Genomic DNA, 26,910 nt, shown 5'->3' on the forward strand with positions numbered 1-26,910 from the left:
GTACTTTATTGAATGATGTAAGATCCAGATTATATTGTAAAAAAATATTAAATCATTTTTTTTTTTCATGAAGAAACGTCATGCAGATATTTAACAGCACAAAGTACAAATGAATGCAGTAAAATAAAGAAAGTACTGAAATTGTTTAAGCAAACGTTAGAAGAAGAACAATATTTTATTGTTAAAAAAGCAATGAAGCAAACTTGAATTAATCTGTTCATATTTTAAGATTTTGATGTAAATTGAAGTCATATCATGTTTGTTGTGGAATTTTGTAAATGCTTTTCTCTTGATCTCCTGACTCATCTCCTGATGTAGTAACATTTTATATTTTATACAACTGACTATTTTTAATGAAAATACAACATCATACCGTAAACTAAAATATTGATTAATCTGTTAACTGTCAATTTCTATTTCACACAAATTTATCGTTTAGTACTTAATTGTCAAAAACTTATTTTGAGATTCCATAATATTTAAAATTATGAACCATAAATTCAAAAGTAAAATAGTAATTAAAAATAATTCTGAATTACATAAATATATGTTTATATTAAAAAAAAATCATTAATTTTCTTACAATACTTTCTTCTTTCTTTCTATCTTTCTTCTGCTGATATTTTTTCCCATCTAAATTTAGGAAATAATAATCGAGCAGTCAAGCATTACAAATTTGAAGTAAACCCTTCTAAAATATTTAGTTTAGATTTTCCGCATTAAAAGCATTTTCATTGTTTTCTGTCAGAATTTCTGACTTTTCTGCTTTGACTAACTAAATTTAATTAAACCATGTAGACATTTTTAAAAATTAAAAGAAACTTAATTTATAAACTAGTCACGAAAGAAAAATATTGTTACAATTTCAGTGCCGAGAAATTTTGTGATCTGCCGAATTAAGTCTGCTAAATCGATAGTTTGTTTAAGCTTCCAGTTTTCACTCAATTACTTTAAACTAGATTTTAACTAAAAATTCAGAAGTCGAAGATGTCTGAAAAGTAAAAAAAATATACTTAACTGTAGTTGAATATTTTTTATTGAGATTTTAAAAGATACTTTTTAGTGAAAAATGAAAAGCATTCATGATTTTATATCTTTTATCTGAATTCTGACGAAAGACAATATTATTCGCTACAAACAAACGTTTACTTTTTCTTCACTAAAAGTGGAGAATGATTTATTACAATTTCAATATGATCATCTGAATTTGACGATTAGCTGTTCGGTTATAATTTATATATGTATTTCAAATAAGTGGCAAAACAAAACAACCATTCTCCCAACCACATACACGGAAGTACTTCCGCCAATTTTTACTCAGTATAAAGTTGATTCCGCATGCAGACCATGCGAATGAAATACCAAATAAGTGGTGTCCTTTGCTCAAACACTTTCCATTTCCGAGAGATATTTTAAAGCCATTACTTTATTTCCATTCTCTAAGAAGAGAACCCTTATCAGACTTCGCCAGTCACAACTACTAAATAAAATATTTAAAGTACTGATTTTACCAATTTCTATTATGTAACTGGTAAACTGTCCACCATTGGTCACCTGCCCCTTGCACCTCCAATTTCGAGAGATAATGCGAATTAAACCTTAAAGAGAAACACCAACCTCAGCAACAACACCAATTTGACAATTTTTGCTCTGATTTATTATGCAATTTCGCAAGAATAAATAATCAGATTTCTCCATTATTATTATGCAGATATGACTTGAAATAGTTATGCTCTTTTTTTTATTGTATTTGGATATATTTAATTCAAATTAATCAATGGAATTATATTAATGTCGTTTGGTTTACGAAAACGACTAGCATGATATATTAATTTATTTATAAACGTCAACTTTGATTAACTATGTGCTATAAAAAGTATAATAAACTTATAGTTACAATAGTATAAGCCGCATAATAATTTCAGAGATTTTTTTAATTTAATATCTATACTTCAAATGACTAAATTATGAAGTTAAGGGTGGAAATTGTCGATATAATTCCGATTGTAGAGGCTGTGATTTGTATCAAGGATTTATTTTGCATTATATAGACGGATTTCATGAATATGAGATATTTTCTTCATACGCTTTGCATTAAAAAATATATGTTTGAATAAGACAAAAGAATAATTCTGCTTGTGTCATTTTACTCAAAAAAAGATAAGTTTAAATAAAGCCAGAATAATAATAAAAAAAATAAAACGTTAAACGAAAAAAAAAATCATTGTCGAGTGAGTTTTTTTAACGATCAGTTACTTCCGGAATGTATTATTAAGTGCAACACAAGCCAAGCGATAAATTCAGTTAAAAATCCCTCTGTGAATTGAGATAATTACATTATTGCAAAATTAATTAATCAGAATAAAGTTCAATTTTGTCTGATTTTTTTTTCTTTCTTTCGAATAATACCATCAAACTCCATAGAAATTCCATTTTTATTTTAACTCGAAGTATAGTATTCCAATAAATCCTTAAAGTTTGATAAATATTCCAGAATAATGAATAATTTATTACGAGTTTCATAATAATAAATTATTATAAGTTACTATTGAAATATTAAATAGTCAAATCATAAATATGAGAAGGATTATGCATATTTTTTGGTTGATTATAGATTTATCAATTTTTAAATTACAGAATAATTTGAAGTTCCATGAAGTATTAAGAAATTTTGAATCTTCTGTTCTAATAGTATAGATAAAGAAAAAAAATGTAGTGTGTAAAATCTCAATGACTTTTTTACTGATTTTGTTACGCGTAAAATCCTAAACTTCTTGGGGAAAAAAACAGAATTTTTTGATAGAGTTCCGATTAATTATAATTATTATCTTTAAATCCATAGTCATTATTATTGAGCCTTTATTCTTTTGTAAGTATTATGATATATTTCACAACTGAATTATTGATACCAAATTATTTTACACGCAAATGTTAACAAAAAAATTTCCTTTAGCAGTGCGATAGTATACATAATCAAATGAACACTGGATGACTAGAATATATGTGAAAGGAATCCACTTCATTTTATTAAGATTCTTCCAGATACGCTAATAACATTATTATGCATTATTAAAATCAGCCACACGTAGTTGCATTATTGTTGTATAAGGAGTTTTGCTTGTAACGGAGTGGAGTTTGAAAAACTATGTAACTCCACTCAAAATTTTATAAGAGTTATTCAACTTTTGATAATAGATAAGAGGTTTGGTCTCAAGTATGTGTTCTTCATAAGATAGAGTGTATTTTTATTTTTTTATTTTAAATGATGTTTAAAGTCTTAAACAAAATAAATGGATACATTGTGATCAATACAAATATTAGCCAACAAAAATGGTATTCGATTTATAATGATAATTTATACTAAATACACATCCACCTCAACTTATCCAACAGCTACCAAATTTGATACATGTACACCTTGGAGGGTAGAAATGTGGATTTCAGATAGATTTTAAAAAAATTAATTAATAAAATATCAAGCTAAATTTGGGGTTTTCCGCGATAACTTCTTAAAATATCATTGCACAACATTAAATTTTATACTGCTTCTAAATTATAAAAAAAGTGCCAGTTTAGTGATACCAATTTATAATCGTGCGAATATTTACTAAATTTTAGCAATTTTTAAAAAATATTTTTTGGCCTGATTTCCAAAAGTAGATTAAATTTTTGACATGAAATTCAAACCATTTTCATTGTTTTATCTTATACTTAATATGCGGTTGTTGCAATTAGGGATTGCAATACCGGTATACCGGGATACCGAATACCGGTATTTTGAGCCATTTGTACAATTTTGTAATACCGGTATTCACAAGTTTAAATACCGGTTTTTCGGTATTTACTAGAAATTTTTAAAATTGTCTCCACTATATGTTCAGGGATCACCAACATAGCAAAATAGTATACGTTTTTGTTTTTATGTCTCCCTAACGGGCGAAATTAATTTGCTAATTAATTGCTTAAATCTAAATGAGCGAAACATGGATTATCCCTGAAAGAAAATACTGTATCCATAACGACTAATGGAGCAACAATTATGAAAAAAGTTGGAAAATTCATTGGTTCAAATCAGCAGTTGTGCTATGCACATGGAATTCAATTAGGAATAATAAATGTATTATACAAAAAAAATAAAGAACAGAAGAATCCAAATACTGTGGATATAGAAACTTCGGATTCCAACTTAGAAGAGAGTAAGTGTGAGAGTGATATTGACAATGAAGATAATAACAATGTAATTGTTGAAGAAGATATTGCTAATGAGGATGAAATATTAACCTATCAAGAATTGCTTCCTATAATTTATAAAGTTCGAAAAATTGTTTAGATATTTAAACGTTCCCCTATAAAAAATTGCATATTACTAAAATATATACTAACTCAAAATAAAACAGAATATATGTTAATATTAGATTCTAAAACACGTTGGAACAGTTTACTCTTAATGATAGAACGATTTTTGAAACTGAGAAATCCAATCCAAAAAGCAATAATCGACTTAAACTTGTAAATTATTTTTTCAGATAGTAAATTCGACTTAATATCCAGAACTATATCAGCTCTACTTCCAATAAAGTTGACTATTGAGGCATTATGTCTGAGAGATTCTAATTTATTAACAGCTAATTCAACAATAAATTTCATGTTGCAGTCACTGAAAGAACAGCACTCATCACTATCTGAAGAAATATATATTACATTAAAAAATCGCACAGAAGAAAGGCATACCGAAATAGAAAATGTCTTATGGTATTTACATAATTATAATGATTTTAAAAATGAAAATGTAAAAAGAAGAAAAGAAAATAACCAATTCAAATCTGATTAAGTTTATCATAAATTTTCTTAAAATTTCTTTCCCACAAACCTATCCACATTCAGAAGAATTCGGTTCAATTATCGAAGATTATGATGTCACTACTGTCGATAGTGAAAAGGAATTGTCTCAAAATTAGAGAAGCAATAGAAGAAACAAAAATTAGAATTAGCGATAAATAAAAAAAATTTCAACGAACCAAAATGCAATACAGAAATCAGCTATATCCAAAACCATCCGATGAGAAATTGATTTATTTGAAGATGAGGGATTTAGAGGTAAATACTTGAAAAATATATATCGCGCATTGCTAACAGTACCACCAGCTAGCGTAGATGCCAAAAGAGCGTTTTCGAAGCTGGTAATTTTTACATAAAATTACTTTTCAGGCTTAATGACAGTTTAATTGATGCATTAGGTTTTTTTAAGATCACATTGCAAAAATTTGTAACAGTACCACAGACTGAATAGTGATATTTACACTTTTTTGTGATTTAAATAAATAAGATATTCCTTTACTTTTTTGTGATTATACACTGCTATAATTTATAAGTTACAAATTATTTTTTGTGATATTTACACTCTCTAACAAAACTGGCAAATAAAACAAAGAAACACCTGTGTTTTCTTTCTTTTTCTAAAATTTCTAATACCGGTATTAAAACCGGTATCCCGGTATTAAGATTTAAAAAATACCGAATACCGGTATTGTAATTTTGGTCCGGTATTGCAATCCCTAGTTGCAATATCTGTGTAATTTGCTGACTAATAAGGAGTGATGTCACAATATCGAAAAAATTGGACGATAAAGAAACCGTATATTTACATTTTTAATGGCTCTATGATGTCATAGTGGCATTAAGAGTTTCATGTACACGATAAACTGAGCTTAAGTAAGACAATAAAAATAGCAAATCTATAATGTCAGACAGTTTGGCGGAATTACGAACTTAAGTTCGTAAGTTTAAGTTATAAAAAACCATTTTCTGGAAATGAAATACAACCAATATTCCCGGTAAACCAGCTGGTCGCCTGAGGCGAATCGTACAAAATAATGCTTTCACGAAGTTCAAATGAAATATCCAAGAACAAAAGAAACATGCAGATCTTCCAAACATTCGGCAAAATTCAGTATTATTAGATGGTTACAAAATATGGTAACAGAGAACTTTTAGAGTTGGAATAAAAAATTGTCAGGATTGCATTTGGAAAAAAGTCGCTCCATAAACTTCAACTTGGTAAACAGACATTAATCGTAAGTCATGCATTTATGGCTGTTTACAGACATATTTTCCAGTGTTTTTCCTTTTAAAAATATCACATTTATCGATACTTTATGCATTTTCCGGAAAGTAAGATCGGTACATCAGCATTTTCATATTTATTTTTAAATCTAAGTCTGTAACAAAAGTTTCAAGCCAAGTTACTGCCTTGAAGAAAACTATAAATGCCTATATTTAATTAATAAGAAATTGACAAGCAGTTATATCTTTCAACTCCAGGTTTTCCATCTTGAACATGATTGGCTGTTCTGGTCACGTGATTCATTGACGTTTACTCTTTGCAGCGGAAAGATTATTTTGAATATATTTTCTATTAATTTTAAATATGATTGCTGTTTGGATTGAAAATATTTTGAATGTGCTTTCAATTATTTATTAGCATGACGGAAATGTGAATGTATATGATTAATTTAGAAGCAAAAACGATCTGGTAGGATCGTTGTTTGCAATTAATATTAAATAGGATTGTAGTTTCTTTTTTGAAATATTTTGAATAGACTTTTGATTATTTTTAAGCATAACAGAAATGTGAATGTATATAGTTAATTTAAAATGTGTTATTATTGTGTGTTTATATTCATATTTTATTAATGTATTAAATCCAGTAACAAAAGCCTTAATAATATAATATTTTCAGTTATTTATAAATGCAATTATAGTGGGCCTGAAGTTGAAGGATATAACAGCTTGTTTTTAGGATTATCCCGTCGACCTGTCAACGCTCGCGAAAAGGCGCCAAACTTTTGGAGCCATCATAATGAAAAGTAATTTGCGGTTACGGGTGCACTAATATCGGGTTGGTGAAAATGATCAACAGGATAATCCCGAAGTACCGCGAGTTCGCAAATTGTGCAGACTACGTCTATGGCAAAGGATACCGACGTGCTCTGATTGGTTTAAGCCTTGGCATCTTTTTGGCAACGTTTTGCACTCATAATAGTGTAGTTTTCGCTTATTTGGCTCAAACCTTGTACCTTTCATTAGTTTTATGGAATATACGAGTGAATATCAACACGATCTAATTTTTATTAATATAATTGTTTTCTCTAAATATTACTAGTAGTACAACTAATACTAATTATTATTAATAATAATAAATATTACTAATAATACCAGTAATACAAGTAACTAATGTTTTTTATGCACAGAAGTACAAAAACTAAATGAAAGTAATTACTCAACATATGATGCATCAATGAAATAATTCTTGTTTTTCTATGATTTTCGTTAAGATTTTCGTTCTTTATTAGATAATTTATGCAGTCATTGAAACTTGTTGCTGAACGTTTGTTACTTTCCCATCAACTACATATGGGGAGATGATTACTTAATGCCCAAAACGGATAAATATGTAAGCTTTAACGAAATATGTGATTTCGTAGCTAATTTTTTTTAGTTATATTAAAATAATATTAAGAAGAAACACACACAAAAAATATTTTTAATAAATTGTAATTTTTATATTTCCTGAATTTAGATTTCAGGATTTGATCTTTTCTGCTGCATATGTGTTCCAGATTAATATTATATGTAAACCGTAAAAAATATGGGAGTAGGGGGATAAATTCACAAATTTCATTTATTTTCATAAAAAATTATTTCTTTTGGCATCTTTTTGGCAAAACATTGCCAAAAAGATGCCAAGGCTTAAACCAATCAGAGCACGTCGGTATCCTTTGTCATAGACTTAGTCTGTACAATTTGCGAAATCGCCGAAGTACCTAGTTGTGCATAATAAATACTAAAGTGATAAAATTAGTTTAGTCATGTCAGTCAATTTCTGCTTGGTTAATGCTTCAAATTGGAGAAATAAATTTTTGGTGACGAAAATTCGCGGAATTGGCTCAATCGTCGAAGTTAAGGGCACTGCCAAAATGTTATTTTGTCATATATTTTGATGGAGAACAAACAACACGATGTCCGACCATTTCTGAGTATTTAGATGTCATCAAAAAATTTCGAAATATGCATAAAGGTTGTGGCTGGGGAGCTCTACATGGAGTTTTTTCTCAGAAAATGAACAAAAAATATAGTCTTTTTTCAATTTTTTTCTAAAATGGAGGGTGGATGAGAACAAGCAAACCATTTCATAAGCCTTCATATGAAATAAAAGTTCGTGATATCGGATCAGTGATTGGAATTATATAACTGTTTGACTGCTTTTTGTTATTATTTTAAATATTTAAATGTAATTACAAAGCTAAGTTTAATAAAACATTTGGCAAATTATCGAAAAAAATCGTTTGGTGATAATATTCTGATTTGTGTCTAACCACTTATTACCATATAATATTGTTACGAATTTACTGCGATGTGCGTAAATTCAATAAGCAGAATCCTTTAAAAAAATAAATAAATAAAGCTATTTATTTAACGAAGACTGCGCATTCAATAGCTCAGTCACCAGCCTACAGCTTGCTTGCTGTCTAAGGCTCCAATCCAACTCCTAATCTTTCGTGCTTGTTTTTATATGCTCTCTGCCGGAAGTGACGTCACTAACAGGAAGTTATGTCATATTAGAAAAATCCAGAACCTTGGAGAGAATTCAAGAAATCAGGATCCCTCTAGAAAATCCTCTCTGTCGCCAAGGTTTCCAACTTCCGTCGCCAAACTTGGCGAAATGTCGCCAAATTTGGCGACAAAAATTAGTTGCCTAAAACATCGCCAATGAGCCAATATCTCGCCAATTTGGCGACTTGCTATTGAAATACAATGGGATACATATAACATTCATTATCATAAGACAAATTACACCAATTTACAGAATTCGTAACATTGCCCCCCTCTCAAGGACTGCACGTCCCGGGCAGTACAATCCTTGAATAGGTAAAAATTATTTACAAGTATATACAATGGTCGACAGTACACAGTTACATACAAGCATATAAGTGGCTCTTTCGATCAGCTAGTTTCGTCCCTAGAGTTACAAAAATAAGGGGCCAGCCGATCACAATGCACTACCCTAGGCCTTGAGTTCTTAGATTTTTGGATACGAATCACAACGTCATTTAGTCTTTTTAGGACTGTATATGGACCGTCCCAATTTGTCTGTAACTTTGGAGAAAGTCCTTTTCGTCGAATCGGGTTCCAAAACCAAACCTTGTCACCTTCGTGAAATTCATGTCCTGTAGCTCTCGTGTCGTACCTGGTCTTCATCTTTTCCGTTGCGATGTCGATCCGATTACGGGCGAACTCGTGCACACTTTCTAAACGTTCCTGTAGTTCATGGACATATTCTTCAGGAGAAGAAGGCACATCAGGAGGGCGCCCAAACAGGAGATCACAGGGCAGACGGAGTTCACGACCGAAGAGCATCTGGGAGGGAGTGAATCCAGTGGTTTCATGGACGGCACTTCGATAGGCAAGCAGGAACATAGGAAGCTTCCGATCCCAGTCTTGTTGATTCATGGAAACGTGGATAGAGAGATGGTTTAAGATCGTTCTATTAAATCTCTCAACCATGCCGTCTGACTGGGGATGTAAGGGGGTAGTTTGTGTCTTATCAATCTTAAGAAGGACACAAAGTGCCTTGAATACAGCAGAAGTGAAATTTCTGCCTTGATCAGAGTGCATCTGAAGGGGCGTCCCATAGCGAGAAATCCAGTTCTGCAGCAATACTTCGGCAACTGTTGTAGCTTCTTGATCAGCGATCGGGTAAGCCTCGGGCCACTTGGTAAAATAATCCTTGACAACTAAGATGTATTTGTAGCCATCATTTGAACGTGGGAGAGGCCCTAAGATGTCCAACGCGATTCTTTCAAATGGTGCCCCTACATTATAGCGCCGTAATTTTCCACGGCATCGTGCTTTGGGTCCTTTTCGGGCCCCACATGCATCGCAGGACTTGCACCATCTTTCTACGTCATCTCTTACTTTGCTCCAGAAAAACCGCTCTCGAACCTTTTGGATGGTCTTCAATATTCCAAAATGACCTCCGGTTGGACTACTGTGTAATTGTTCCAACACTTCCGGTATTCTTGATCGTGGGAGTACTAATTGCCATTTTGATGTTTTGCCATCCTCAGACTCCCATTTTCTGTATAATACACCATTACGAATATGGAGTGAATCCCAGAGAGCCCAATAGCGTTTGCTATCCGGACGATAGCTGGAGATATCTTGCCAACTGGGTCTAGTGCTAGATGATTCAAGAAGTTCCAAGATAGTTTTTATGTCGGGATCCGTAAGTTGAGCTTCTCTGACTTCTTTATCGCTCCAACGGTCTATTTGTGTCGATACCGAATCCTTTATTTGACGAATGACAGGTGTTATCATGTCATATTTCTTCTCGACTATAGTGCAGTAAGAACAAGCATTCGAGCATGGTCTTCTTGATAAGGCGTCAGCATTACCATGAAGGGACCCCTTGCGATGTTTGATCTCGAAATCGTACTCTTCAAGTTTCTGAATCCATCTAGCTATCTGGCCTTCGGTGTTCTTAAAATTTAAAAGCCATGTCAGGGACGCATGATCCGTTCGGAGCAGAAACTTCCGACCGTAAAGATAACTATGAAAGTTCTCAACAGCTTTTACAATGGCCAGTAATTCTTTTCTGGTGACGCAGTAATTTCTTTCAGGCTTTGAAAGACACTTGCTCCAGTATGCGATGACATGTTCTTGGCCGTTAATTTCTTGGGATAAAACTGCTCCGACACTTTCATGGCTTGCGTCCGTGTCAAGAATGAATTGCTTTTCGGGATCCGGATAAACTAGAATGGGAGACGTATTAGAGCCGCCTTCAAGCTATTAAATGCTTCCTCGCATTCGTCTGTCCACAAGAACTTCTGTTTGTTTTCAGTCAGCCTGTGGAGAGGTCTCGCGATTGAAGAAAATCCTTTAACAGATCTTCTGTAATATGTGCACAGACCGAGAAAACTTCTAAGCTCATGCACATTTTTAGGGCGCCTCCAGTCTTTTACAGCTGACACTTTCTGTGGATCAGTTCTAACACCATCAGCAGAAATTATGTGACCCAGATAATTCACCTCGTGACGGAATAAGTTGCATTTGGAGGGGTTTAGCTTCAATTTGGCCTCTTTCAATTTTTCAAATACTCTCCTTAGGTTGCTGAGGTGTTCCTCGAAACTTTTCCCTACAATGATGATGTCGTCTAAATAAACAAGGCAAGCTTCCGGAGTGAGTCCGTTCAACACTGTCTCCATGAGGCGTTCGAAGGTAGCTGGTGCATTACAGAGACCAAACGGCATGACCTTAAACTACCAAAGTCCTTGTCCTCCTGTCGTGAATGCTGTCTTTTCACGGTCTTCAGGATGTATCTCTATTTGCCAATAACCGCTTTTCAAATCCAAGGTAGAGAACCACTTGTTTCCGCTAAAAATGTCTAACGTGTCATCGATTCGTGGAAGTGGATAACTGTCCTTTTTTGTGACATCATTGAGCCGTCGATAGTCTACACAAAATCTCGTAGATCCATCGTTCTTTCGGGCTAACACGATGGGAGAAGCCCAGGGACTCGACGAAGGCTCGATGACATCTCGTTCCTGCATGTCCCTTAGTAGATCTTTAACTTCTGTTGTCTTAGCAATTGGTAGTCTTCGGGGATTCTGTTTAATAGGAGAGTGATTCCCAGTTTCAATTCGATGTTGAGCCAATTTCGTTCTCCCGAGGTCACCAGATGTACAGGAAAACAGTTCCTCGTATTCGTCAATAAGCTTCCATGCTACACTTTTCTGTTCCTCATTCAATTCAGTGGGCTTCAACAGATTCAGTTCGAGTTCTTTAGAAGGCTTTTTCGACATGATTTCGGGATGTTTCTGTATACAGGTGACTGGAGCACATGTTGCTAATACGTCGCCTTTCCTGATTGTTTTAGGATTACCAGTTAGATTAACAACTCTGACTGGTACAGTTTCCTTCGAAAGATCTACCAGTGCGGAAGCAACCAATACACCTTTTGGAAAATTTTCAGAGTCCGGAAATTCAGTTAGACCATGTCGAAAGTTTTGACTTTTCTCAGCGGCCCCTCTTACAAGCATCTCAATTCGAGCTGGAATAGTAATATCACTTTTACAAGTTATTCGATGACACGGTTCTCTTTCAACAGCTCCTAACTGGAATAACGCTACATCTTCCGAATTTGTGCGTAGCACATTATTCTCAAAGTCAATTACAAAATTATGTTTTGTTAAGAAGTCCAAACCGAGTATAAAAATGTCGATGATTTCGGCTACAAACACGGTATGGCCATATAACACATTTCCAAACTTAATTGTTATATGCATCTTGCCAATAATGGGGATTTTATCCCCTTTCACGGTCTGAAGGGTAACGCAGGGCGGTGTCCGAAGAATTTTTACGCCATGTTGTTGTGCTAAATCTTGGCGCAAAATGGTGACATTGGCCCCTGTGTCAACGACCATTCGACACGGAAATCCATTTACATTCGCTTCAATAAACAGTCTATTCTCGCTGCTTGATGAAATTTGTAACACTTCAAAATGGGGCTTTTCATTCTCTGGCAACCTCCGCCCCGCGAGACAGCCACTACCTAGTTTTTCCTGAGTATTATTCCTCGACAGGCTCCTAGGCCGTTGATCTTGGCGAGCCTGGCATTGCCTTTGGAGATGGCCTTCTGCTCCACATTTCCAGCAACGGGCGTTGTTTCTTTTAAATTTGCCTGTCTCCTCTCCAGACCTCTGCTTCATCCCCCGGAACTCCTCTAACAGTTGTGTCATAACTTTAAGTAAAGGATCCTCATCTCGTTTCACCTCCGCACCTCTGATAAAGTGACGACACCTTCTCGATGCTTGTTGTGCCGCTTCAAACTTGATCGTGTAGACTAAAGCGGACTTCAGATCCTTAGTTTCCGCCATTCGTAGTGCTTTTTGTATTTCTACGTCTCTGACGCCATCGGCGAAATACTGCACAGCTAAAGTCTCTCTTACTTCAGTAGGACAATCGGAGAAGGCGAGGTGGGACAGCTTTTCAATGTCCGTTGCGAGCTCTTGAAGGGTTTCGTTGGGTTTTTGTTGGCAAGTCTTTAACTGAAGTCGGCTATAATCCTTCAGGCATTTCTCGCCAAAACGCAACTCTAGGGCACTTGAAAGAGCATCAAAATTTAACTGTTCATTATCGGGAATGGTCCTCAGTATATCTGCAGCTTCGGCTCGGAGAGAAGAAGCCAATTGGTGAGCTTTGGTAATTAGATCCCAGCCATTAGCTTCTGCGACAATGGCGAACTGCGTCTTATACACCTGCCAAGATGTTTGTCCGTCATACGGCAGTAATTTCATACAGGGTCTGTTGGCAACAGACATATATCGAGCATTTTGAGATTGATTTGCAGCAGCCAATCCAAATTCTTGAGGAGTTTCATAGGACTCTCTTGATTCTTCAGTAACTTGAACTTCCATTTCTTGCTTCAATTTCTCAAATTTCTTTTCCATTTCTTCTAATCTTCCTTCAAATCCCTCTACTTTAGCATTGGCTACCTTCACGGCGTTATTAATTTCCTTCATCTCAGATTTCATTTCTGCTTGTCCTGCTTTCATTTCGACTTGTCCTGCTTTCATTTCTGTTTTCATTTCAACTTGTCCAGCTTTCATTTCTGTCATGAATGACAAAAGTTGCGTTAATTTGTCTTCCAATGCGGATTCTTCCTTCTGCTTTTCTTCCGCAGCTTTCTTACTCTGCTCATTCGTTTCACCAACGTTGTCGGATATACCACCACAACTTTGCTCTCTTTCAAGAGCTTCTCGAAGACGTTCGATCAAGTCATCTTTCAGTCCTGATGTGGGCAAATTCCTCGCCGACAGTTCGTCTTTCAATGCGGCCACAGTGAGTTTCGACAGAGATTCTCGATGAAGATCAGCCATTTTCCTTTATCTTCACTATTCGACCCCACTTCTGACGCCAATTTGTTACGAATTTCCTGCGATGTGCTTAGAGTAAATTCAATAAGCAGAATCCTTTTAAAAAATAAATAAATAAAGCTATTTATTTAACGAAGACTGCGCATTCAATAGCTCAGTCACCAGCCTACAGCTTGCTTGCTGTCTAAGGCTCCAGTCCAACTCCTAATCATTCGTGCTTATTTTTATATGCTCTCTGCCGGAAGTGACGTCACTAACAGGAAGTTATGTCATATTAGAAAAATCCAGAACCTTGGAGAGAATTCAAGAAATCAGGATCCCTCTAGAAAATCCTCTCTGTCACCAAGGTTTCCAACTTCCGTCGCCAAACTTGGCGAAATGTCGCCAAATTTGGCGACAAAAATTAGTTGCCTAAAACATCGCCAATGAGCCAATATCTCGCCAATTTGGCGACTTGCTATTGAAATACAATGGGATACATATAACATTCATTATCATAAGACAAATTACACCAATTTACAGAATTCGTAACAATATTTACAATCAAATTACTCACTTTAGAAAATATCTTTAAAAAAATTAAAATATCAGAATTATTATAGAAGCGCTCATATACTTCATTGAAATCATAAATAAAAATGTATAAGACCTTAATATTGTGTTTAAAATTAATGGAAACGTTAAGAGAAACTTCAAATTATTGAAGAATAGTGAATAAAATGTGTTGTAAGATTAATCTCACTGAAAGCAGATTCATCTTACAAACGTCGGTGAATCACATGACCAGAACAGCCAATCATGCTCAGGATGGAAAACCTGGAGTCGAAATATATAGCCAATTATAGAAATTGCACTATCAATGATTCGCATTTTACGCAAACACGCAGTTAAATATTATCTATAAAGTAATGTTTTTAAAAATATAAAATAATTTGTAAAACAATCCTATATAATTGCTTAAACCAGAAAATAAAATCATTTAATGAATAAATAAAGTAAATTCACGTGTAAAAATATATTTAAAATCTTATTAATAGGAATGCATTATTTCTGAAAGAATATATTTAAAATATTATATATGATTTCAAAAATAATATTTTTAGAATTAAAAAATAATGAAAATTAATGACTAGATTTTTTTCAAAATATTTAAAGAAATATGGGTAAAAAATTAAATGCAGTGCAAGAAGACCGATTTTGGTGTGATGCGTACCGTAAGTTTGATGATCAAAGGCGAAATTGGTGGTTGAAATATGGAAATATTAATAATTTCAAATCTTACGAATCAAATTCCTACCAGAAAAAATGTAAGTATGAATCAGATTTAAAATGTAATACTATTTGCTAAATGTCTTTTTTATTTCTAAAGTAATTTCTGATTACGGATTAAAACTAGACTTTAATTTAATGTCCTTTTTTGATAATTTCAACACAATCAGACAAAATTTACAAAAATTCATCAGAAGTCCGTCATTTTGGATGATACAAGAAATGATAATAAACAAATTTTAGTTTTGCAGTAAAAATAGTTAGGACTAAATTTGGAGGAATTTCGCTTCCAAAAAATTCAACTTTGGCGGGAGTATATTATTCTTAAGCCACGGATATATTTCTTAAGTATAATCCGGACACGGAATGTACTTAAGAAAGCTGCTTTGTCCCGCCGATAAGCTCATTACCTGTTAGTACTTAACAGTATCAAATCTAATACCGAATTTGGCGAGTTATAGAACAAACAAAAAAAAATCAAATTTGGTGTTAACCTACAAGTATATCCAAGAATATGTTTCTTACCAAAGAAATATAAATAGCTTATGATTTATGTATCCGATTATGTTGTCCATTAACTAAAGTTGAGATTTTTAGGAGCTATTTTCTGCAAATATAATCCTGATCATTTTTATCTCAAATTTAAAAGCCATTTATTATCATTTCTTGATTCTATCTAAGACGATGGAAATTGGCAATTTTTTGGAAATTTGGCATGATTTTGCCCTCTTTGGTTAAAAATTAGATAATAATTTTAAATGTTACCGTTTTCAAATTGGAAGTTTTATCTTATGTCCCCAACAAGATTTATTCGTTTATCTAACATTTTGTTTCGAATTTCCTTGATTAAAGTTAGGTGACCTTTTGTTTCCAAAATGAAGATAATGGCAAAAAATTTAAACTGACTTATTGTTTAATGAATATGTTGAGTTTGTTACCGGAACGATAAAAAAGCAATCAAATGTAGTTACAATCCTTTGGTGTCACTTTCATTGTATTGTTTGCCTTAATAGCTAACTTGCTTCTTGGTATCGGCGCATCGGCATCGTGAATGCTATGAAGGTATATAATATAACAGATTTAAAATGAACATTGTATTAATTTCTTAAAATATAGCTGCTATTATATTTAAAATAATGATAATTTAGTATAAATCGCAAGCCATTTGTGAACATAGTCAAAGTTTAATCTATCCGACCTATTATAATGCCTTAAATAAATTATCTTAATATATTGATAAAATTAGTACATAAATTTATTAATGTACTAATTATACTTTAAAGTGCTTATTGAAAATGGTGCACTCTTCGCAATACTTTGAACATATTTATTTTTTTCATCTTTAACATCTCTAATTTTGGCTTTATTTAATATACATAGCATAAAACGATGCTTGTTTTCTTCTCGTAAGTTAGAAGCGAGCTAATAGGTTTGCAATGCCGATTTGGTTTTGTTGCTACATTTGGCGAGTTTTGACTCTTTCACCTTTAATTAATAAATATCATTTATTCTTATAAAAAAGATTCTTATGTCTTATAATGGTGTCGGTATTTTATAATTAAGAGACCTAGATTGTCGCGTTTCTCTGCGTATAATGGAATCTGGCAAATTTGGTTAAAATCTGGGAGAAGAAAGAATTTAGAAAATTTTAAGGGGGGGGGCATTTCTACATCATTATGATCAATCACTCTTCTAGTTCATGTAGAGTTCTACAAATCTACTGCGTAAAAAAATATAATATTTCAAACATAAATAATACCTCTAATTATATTATAAGTCATGAAATATCATGAAAAAAATTATTTTTAGTATTTCAACAACAACAAAAAAAAACATTGCATTTGGTTACATGACCACTGTGTAGTACCCTTACATAGTGGGATTTTACATCTAATCTGTTTGAAAATATAGGCCAGTCACCAGGTTTAGAAAATTTATGTAGAACCAAATTTTGCATATTGATCTATTCTTACACCAAGAAAAAAGCTACACTTTTTCTTCCATAAATCTATCATTATGTGCAATAATATAATTATTCATTACTATTACCTTGTTTCTATCCGAAAACTATTTTTCCTTAGTTTTTTTTTATTACATTTTATACAAATAAGAGTAATTCGTAACATCCACCGAGATGAAATTGTACTCAGATAGCGGGCAATGAAAATTGTCGCAGAGAAAGAAGTCAACTGTCAAAGAATCTAATTGTGTTCTGAAAAAATTAGTTTTTGTAAAATTAAATTGTAAAAAACACTAAGCAAAGATTTCTACCTAAATACAAAAGAGATATTTAAACATACGATGTATACGCTATGCATTTAAGGGTTAAGTAAACTCACTTAGTGTTTATGCACATCTAACAGCATTTGATGTACAGTTTATCACATATTTCGACTAAAAATCATTGCAATTTTCCTTAATCTAGACTTTGGGATCTTTGTTTGTTGCACTATTGTAAAAGTGCACTTCAAACTTTTTCATTCCCATCATCTTTTCATCTTCTCATGTTCAGCTTTAAAAATATAGATTTAATTTTAAATATATTCTTACATTTGAATTAAGTGCTTTAATATGCACTATTTATCCCCATGGCTGAAGCAGTTTGTTTTGTTTTCTATATTCTAAACCATTTTTTTTTACCTTTTTAGATAGATCCTAAAATCCCTTATGATATTTAATTATCAGTCAGAGAGATAGAGGAATTTAAATCCCTCATGCATTGTAAACAAATCCGTGAAAATACAAAATGGCATTATTCTTCCACAGCTTGGATATGGAAAGTAATTTCATAGGTAATAATTACCCACTTTCAACTGTTACTATGCTGATTCATAACTGCCATCAAAATTTAAGTTCCATGAGCGCATTAGTTTGGATATTACCGAGATATATCACAACATTTGATATCAGGGTTTTATGTACAGAGAATTTTTTTTTCTGTTGAGTTCGATTGAAATGCCTTATTTACATTTAAGATGTGTCGAATTCATAAAGCTTTAGTTTGTGTATATTGTATGAGTTTCATTGCTTCCCTATATTTAATTGGATATTAATGTATTAGCAGGATCCTAAGGATTGATTAGTATTTATTGATTTATTTGCACTCATACCACAATTTGTTCTTGAATCTGATTGATAAATAGATCAAAACAAATCAATGTTTTATTTCAGGATAAACTGAATTTTAGAAAAATCAAAACAATTAGTCTTAAGTATGTCATTTTTAAATCCTATCTTAGTATACCATTGAAAAAATGCATTTAAAATTATTTTAAATAATTACATAAATATTTATAGGGCACATATTATATTTTGTATATAAAATATAATATGGTATATGTAATCCCCCCCGAGGGGCACTTCGAAATGAGGTGTGAGATTCTTCCGGTATGGTGGTTGAATCTCGCCACCCTGGAGGTACACGATAAGGTGAGAGGTTTGGCTCCTCCCATCCATGACGTGACGTACTTCCTTAGAAAAAGGTTTTACCGTGGCCGATGATGGCCCTTTGGACTCAATCACAGAACTCGCAAGTGTTGCTGTTGCGGCCGTCAGGCCATCCAGTATTTATTTATCCGTGTGCCTTCGGGCAGGTCGGAAGAGTCGTTGATATGACTTACAGTATATGTATTTATAAATATATATATTAGTATTTGCTTTTAACAGTTGCGTGCCCTCATAAAAAAAGCTTTTTTAATTTTTAACTCGATTTATTTCACCACGGCAGTCATATTATATACAGAGAAAAAGCGGTAGGAGGTGCGTTTTTCTACATCGCAATACAAGAGCAAAAGAGAATGAAATTTTCCCTTAAGTTGTTTTTACACTGCAATTCTGATAGTGAATTATTTGACACTTATGGTCTTAGAAAAGGGAAATTTAAGTATCTTAGATACCTTATATTAAAAATTTAGGTTCTTATCCCTTCACATCATTAAATAAAAAATGGAATTGTATCAGGAAATAAGAGACAATTTCAGAATGAAGTTAATAAGAGTTAAATTAAGATACAAATTAGAAATTTTATTTGTACATGACTATGATATTTCTAAAAAAGAAAGGAAATTTTAACAAATTAGAAATGATTTTTTCTCACAATGTTAGATTTTTCTGTGTTAATAAATTGTATTTCTTAAAATTTCATAGGCCAGCTAGAAGCACCTAAAGGCATAATCCATATTAAAGTTCCAAAAATGGATACAGTAACAAGTTACATGAAAGATTTCCCAGATTTTACGAAAGTCATATGTCCTCCTACATTTGAGAGAAACGAAGGTGTTTGCAACATTTGTGGCAGTACACACATTATTGAAGCAAAAACTCAAAATATTTGTATCTTTGATCATTGCTCATGAGTTTCTGATTAAAATAAATTATAAAATAAAATTTAAGAAAAATTAATAAAAATATCATTGATATCATTTTCTTAGAATTTCTAAAAATTAAAATTTTAATTTGTTTCATTTACTGTACCGGGTTCTCTCTCTACTTGCTAGACTGTATATATTCTCTAAACCTTTAGAGAGAGATATGTACTTCCAATAAGAGTAATTCTTTAAATAATGCATTTTTTTATGTTATTTCATTCAATAAATGTACTGCTGAATTTAAATTTTTATCAATCCTATTAGTCACTTATTTTTATAAAAAAAATCTAGAGGAATATTAAAATATATATATATATATATCATTTTTAATAAATGAGATTTAACTCTTTAGTAATCGAAACTGAAACGAAACACTGAATGTTATTATTTTTATATCATTTTAGATTAATTTTAAGGACCAGTTTAGGAAAAATCTGCTGCTCAAATGGATATTGATTGATTTAATTTGTTCTTGACTTTTTTCAAATATTGGAATTCAAAATGTTACAAATCAATTAACTTAAGTTGCATAAACTTGGAGCTCTTTTATTCTTTAAAACCTAGTGTTACAAGATTATTTAACAAAATATGATTATCAGAACCATGAAACTATATTTGTTATCCGTCTATTTAATTTCTTTTTTATATTAGTAATTTAAATTTTGTTGATTACCATAAACTTAAAAAAATATTTGCAATGCATAAATTATTTGATTTTCATCAATAACATCCTTTTATGAATAATTATTTTATATCCATCATACCAAGACACTCAACATAAGAAAGAAAATCTATATATAATATGTATAAACATGCGTATCACAGAAACCATTCTTTTTACTTTTCATCGAATGACAACCATCAAATGCAAATAAAATATCATCGAATTTCAGATTACTTCATTGAACTTTTTACAGCTGCATGTAACTCTGTGTTCCAATTAGTTAATTAATGGAGATGCAAATTATTATTAGAAATTATGTGTCAAAAATAGCCCATTCAATCTGAAGTAAGAAAAACAGAAACAGAAAGTTTAATGTAATGCAATAATAGCCTTAACTATCGCCAGATGGAAAATCTCTATGACTGGGTACAGAAATTGCTGCTCATATATTTCAAAATAATAATCAGAGAAAAATAGTATTTTTATTGTCTTAAGGCTCAAAAATTACCTTTCAAAATATAATTTTCATTATCTAAAATTATTTCCCATAATTCTAATAATATTTTTTAATTAAATTTGATGCACTATATGTAACACTATTTTAAAATGTTATGTCGGAATTCAAACATATCCATTAAAACATTAAGTTGCTCCGTTTGGTCAATTTTTAATTTCTTAGCGGATTTTAACTTTCATTTTTATTTCGTAATATGTGCACTGATTAATTTGCAGTAAAATAGTTCGAAGGAATTCGTGCTTTTCAGATCTTATCAAAGAATTAAGTAATTTTTAAAAATGTGCTTTCTATATTAATCCTTTAACAACCTAAAACTTCAATAATCTGGAAGAACAAACTGATCAGTAAAAGCACGAAGCGTATTAATCTTCATAAAACCCATTTAGAAAGAATGAAAAAAAAAAGACTTTAATAAATGAATTATCTTGAAAAATTAAATTTTGATGCTTAAGTGCGTACTTAAAGTTTATTCTTGTTATTTTTACTAAATCGCCTCTTCTTTCTTCTAAACAATCAACTAATGAGTTCAATGTACAGCTCTACAGATAAGAAATAATTAAAAAAAAGTAAATAAAAATATCACTGCGGATAAAAAAATTGTTTCTGAAAATTAGATGCAGACTGTGACGAGGGTGCAGTATCCATTGAAAATGTTTTATCGAATATTTTGCAGGAATTTTGAAGAATGCGGAAAAATATAGTATCACAGTACTGGACCAATCAAATGGATGCAGTACTGATATTTCTATTCAAAATAAGTCCATCAAGAGATTAACATTCCAATAACTATTCATACGGAAGTACTTCATAATGCTAGGCACACAATGATAATTATAATTCTCATCAATTATAATGCTCATAATTTATTAACTCCATTACAATTCTCATCAATTGAATAATTTTTACCCTTTATAATATCGGAGAAGTTAGTGAATTCCTATCGATATTCACTTTTTGGAACGTTGTGGTGAAGCAGCTCTGATAATGACTAATACTACAGATGAACCCAATTTCAGAATAAGGTGACATCAGAAAAGCTACATTTTTGGGGCAATTTTTTGCTATATTTAATAAACCTGAAACTTTTTATTGCAAAACTAAACGTTGTTTGTTACTTTTTTTTTCGTACAATATGACAGATTTTTGGAGAGCCTGGAAGGTGGGTACAGAGACTCTCTAGACTGTGATTTTACTGTGCTTGACGAGAGATCATCTTCTGTTCTTAAGTTTAGTCAGTAAAATTAATTTATTAATTAAAATTGGATTAAACTGAAATTCTCTATATAGTTTCATTTGAACCTGTTTTTGCTTCAATGTAAGCAATTTTAGCCTTCATATAACTAAAGCATGTCTCATCTAAAAATGTATTTTATGATATAATGATCTCGCTAATACCATCAGAAATAAGCAGCATCTGGGAAGATCACTGATTATAAATCATCCGTGTTCTTGAACGATAGCAGCAGCTGCATTTAATCAGAAACATAATAATATGACAGCAATAAAAAAAATATGAGATTACAAAGAGTAATGAAATAATATTCTCTTTAAGTTATTTTTTCCAAAGCATTTGTCTATGATTTGTGAACACAGGAAAAAAAAGTGAATAATCTTAATGCATTGCAGTATTTGTTCAAAACAATGTACAATCTCGAAAAATTTATAATGAAGCCTTTAAAAATATAACACAGGAAAAAAAAAGTGAATAATCTTAATGCATTGCAGTATTTGTTCAAAACAATGTACAATCTCGAAAAATTTATAATGGAGCCTTTAAAAATATTCTTTTTTTTGCTATGTAAATGAAATCAATCACAGTAACTACCACTATATGTAATTAAAAAGAATGAAAATATACTTTGAAAAGATGATACTTTCAATGATTGTTGTTAAACTTGTTTTCTTCATCAATTCTTAAAACAATATATAAAATCATACATATTTACTGTAAAAATCATATTTTTAGAGGAAAAAATATACTTCATTTATAGAAAAATATCAAACTGTTTCAAAAATTTTCCGACTACATTTTCCAAAAAAATAAACCTCGACTAATGCTTTATTATGAACTAAGAGAAATTCAGCATACATGAAATTTAAATTTTGCTATACACCTTCTTAAATATGAGTACTACTTATTTAATTTTAATTTAATGTAAGGTTATGCATTGAAAACTGACTTTTTGAATCAAACGATGAGGAGTAAAATATACCATATTATGCTCCCCATAATTAATAATCTCTATTTGTCGATACATCAGATTATTCTAAGTTAAAACTAATAGCAATGATTGAAAGACTAAAATTGTGTTCAAACAATGCATTTTTCGAGGAAATGCACAAATAGTTCATCACATTTATAATTATAATCGAATTAAAGAATCACTGAAACAATACCCGTTGAAGCAATTTGATTTAATGCAATTTTCTCAAAATATTATTTGCAATAGAAAATATAAGGTGGAAAGATGGCAGAAAATTAATTAAGAACCTTTTTGCTGACAACTAATCTAAATTGCAATATAACGCTCAGCACCAGTTTATGAATGATTACAAAAATAGCTTTATTTTCTAAATATCTAGGAGTTCACACTTTCGCCCAGGACATTTAAAATAAGTTTGACAATAAATACCCTGTGGAGACATTAACAAATTCCTAATCAAGTGAAATGCGTTTTCACGGAAATAAATTACTTCGGCATATATTCGAGGCCATTAGGAAACTTAATTTAAGTTAACTATATATTAAATCACAACCTAAAATAGTTTTCATTCCCTGTTTGCAATCAAACAATCGTAACTATTTTATTAGTTAATTTTGGAATGATAATTAAAAAGATTGGATCAGTTAAATAAACTTTATTAGTTAATTTTGGAAACTCTTCTAGAAATATGTATGCTAAATCAGTTTTATAAGTATCTTGGAAAGTATTTTTGCATTTTACGATTTGAATTTCTTTGTACTTCAGGGAATAACTTTTAGGAAGAAATAATTTTTTACTCAAAGTTTTAAAACCTCTTCTATATTTCCTAATATTTTAATAATTTCTTGTATAGATATGAATTTACCGATAAGATATAAAGCAAATATATGCGTCATATATTTATATCCCTGTTTACATTTTTTTAAAATTTTAAATCCTATTTAAACCAAAGAGTACAAATTATAACTATAATAAAATTAAAATTTTCCTGCAAATTCTCTAATAAAACTATTATCCTCTTGAGACCCGCATGAAATTAAGGATCTTGCGCAAGGTTGTGAATGAATAACGCACTTACTCAGATTTTTATTTTCTGAGTCCAACACAAGAGAACTATATGTTTTGTGATATAGTAAAAATAAGAATATTAAGAAACATGTTAAACAACAAATAAAGTGTAGATAATTATAAAATACCAATTTTTTGGCATGAATTTGACATTTCTACTGAATCAGTAGCAATTATTTGCAATTGCAATTTTGGCACTTTGGCTTCTGGACATTAATTGCTAATACGTGGTTAACTCACAAGTGATAGAAATCAAATGTACATTGGAATGCCTATTTCCTAAACAGAAAATTTGATATAAACCTGTAATTATATTTGAAAAAACCACAAAAGAAATTTTCTATATTTAAATTGTTATGTCCAGTAGACTGTGAACCCTTTGAGACATTTAGCTCAAAATTTTATAAGAATCTGCATTCTAGAAGTTAAAACTGTAAACCTAATTTCATTTACTTAAGTAATTTACGTTTGCGAATAATTCAGCTCACTTGCATGCGACAGTACAGCCAGTCAGACAGTCAGCTCCTTGACGGATTACGTGGGAGATTTGAAAGTGTTTAACATTTTATAAGCTAAACCTGCGGTCTAAATTTTATATATTTGGCATTTTACACTTTAAAGTTATTGAGTTCTTTTGTAATTGGACAGATGACCAGACAGAGATCCTCTCGCTAGGTTTCATTCAAACTTTGATAGAAATCTAAATATGTAAAGTAGAATGCACTATCCATAGGCAGACACTAAATGTTGTCTGCATAGTCTAAGCGTTTTGGAGTCATCGTGGTCGCAAATAGAAAACAAAATTATTTTTTAAAAGTGTTTTTCAGATTAAGTGACATTTGGAGTGAAAAGATTCATCATAATCTCGAATTCGAATTTTTTTTAAAGTTTATAATACTTTATCCTTGTATTTCTCATATTCGAGAAAGTAAAGAAAGATAAAAAAAAGAGAATAAAACAGAAAATGCATTTGATTAAATTTGTGATATCTTTTATATTACTCAAATAAAGGAATTGAAACTTTAAAAAAAATTCTATTAATTAATCAAGTAATAATACTTCTTCCTTTTATCCTGAAAAAAAAAACGACGAATATTTGACGCAGGGGATATTAGATTTTTTTACGACAAACTTCCTGTACAAAGAAAACCATAATAACTTCTCGATACATTGAACTAAAGTAAATATTAGCACATATTTAAGAGAACTCGGACTTTTTCGACAGAGAAAATCGACGAAATTCGAGTTCTAGAAAAATGATTTTTTTTATAAAATAAATATTGAATCAGATTTGAAGATCAGGATACTTAGAAAAAGCAAACTATTTTAATTATAAAACAGTTTTTTTTTCATAAAATATTTGCTTTTTTTATTAACCAATTGGAAATGTGAAGCAATAATCTATAAATTCAATATCATAAAACGCTAAAAAATAATTTTGAATAAATTTAACCCAAAATTAACATGAAATATTCTTTTAGATATGCTAATTTCAGTATAACTCATTTTACTTTTTTATATTTTTTGATAAACATTCTAACAAATATTGAATATTAAACAATTTGAAAATCTAAAAGGAACGTGTTTTTCATTGTAAAAATTTTTTTAAAACTAACTATTGAGCAAAAATCGATAAAAATTGCTTTTCTCAAATGTAGCTAAAATTAATAAACTATATGAATGAAAATAATGAATCAGAAATGTTAACTATAATTATGAGAGTTAGTTGTATCTAAAACCTCATTTTAACATTTCAAATATGTAACCGTAATACATTTCTGTAATGAGTACAGTGTCCCCTATTTTATAAAATTAAAATTGAAAACATTATTTTTGAAGATACAAACCATATAAGCCCCTTAAACCGCTTTCTTTTAATTGAGTTTTTAAGTATTGATAAGAAAATGTTAAATATTATTATCGATAAAAAATTGCATTCGATACTGATGATAAGATGCTGAAGCCATTCTAACAGGAATTACTGTTCTGAAGGCTAGATGAATGTTTTTGTTTGATGGATTAAAAGTTTACTTGCACTGTGACATTTTCTCCTGCTAATAAGATTAGGAAATATATGATATAAATGCATCAGTCAGCTGTACGTATCATTCACCTCGATTCATAATCTGTTCACACTACTATAACATAAAGATCAAAATTTATAAAAGGCTTATGGCACAAATATATTTTTTTCCATTATATCAGAGTAATCAAACATAAGACATAGGGATGGAGAAATACAAGATATACACAGATACAAGATAAACTATAAAAGAAAATGTTAGATCCATAGTTAGCCATTGAATCATAACTATTTACACCTTTTTTAAACTATAACTCTTTTAGAAAGCAAATATTTGAATTGACCCAAGGAATATATATATTTTTTATCATTTCAACTTATTATTTTGGATAAGATTGATGGAAAGAATATGGCTAGTTTACATTTATAAATTTAATAAAATTTTCGTTTTCAAGCTTGCAACTTAAAATTATTTTGTCAAATAATGCTAAGAGAAAGAAGAATTTTGCAGACAAGGTGCAAATTAGTTCTGGCAAATGAGGCGTATTCATATTTCATGTAAAAATGACGTCATATGAGATAATATAAAACGGTAAAATGGAAAATATAATTTTCTCATTGTCATAAATATATTGAAAAAATTATTTAATTTTAATTGTTTTGATTCTTCAAAAAAAAATATTATCAATTTTTGGATGCCTTATTTAGTGCCAAATACAAATGAACATATAAAAAGCGAAAAATTAAGAAATAGAAACAATTTATACAATTTTATAGAAACAATTAATATAATATTTTTTACTGAAGCAAATCATTTTTTTATAATATGATTACTGAACACAGAGTCACTGAGCGTTTAAACTT

General features: G+C 30.9%; 1 protein-coding gene across 1 annotated transcript in view; it reads right to left on the bottom strand.

Annotated features, from left to right (window-relative positions):
* The window catches only part of LOC129977552 (lachesin-like), a 447,706-nt gene that overhangs the window by 193,813 nt on the left and 226,983 nt on the right, over positions 1 to 26,910 (bottom strand). The gene's annotated exons all lie outside the window — the stretch shown is intronic.

This window comes from Argiope bruennichi, chromosome 1 (assembly GCF_947563725.1).
Source record: "Argiope bruennichi chromosome 1, qqArgBrue1.1, whole genome shotgun sequence".
Lineage (NCBI taxonomy): Eukaryota > Metazoa > Arthropoda > Arachnida > Araneae > Araneidae > Argiope > Argiope bruennichi.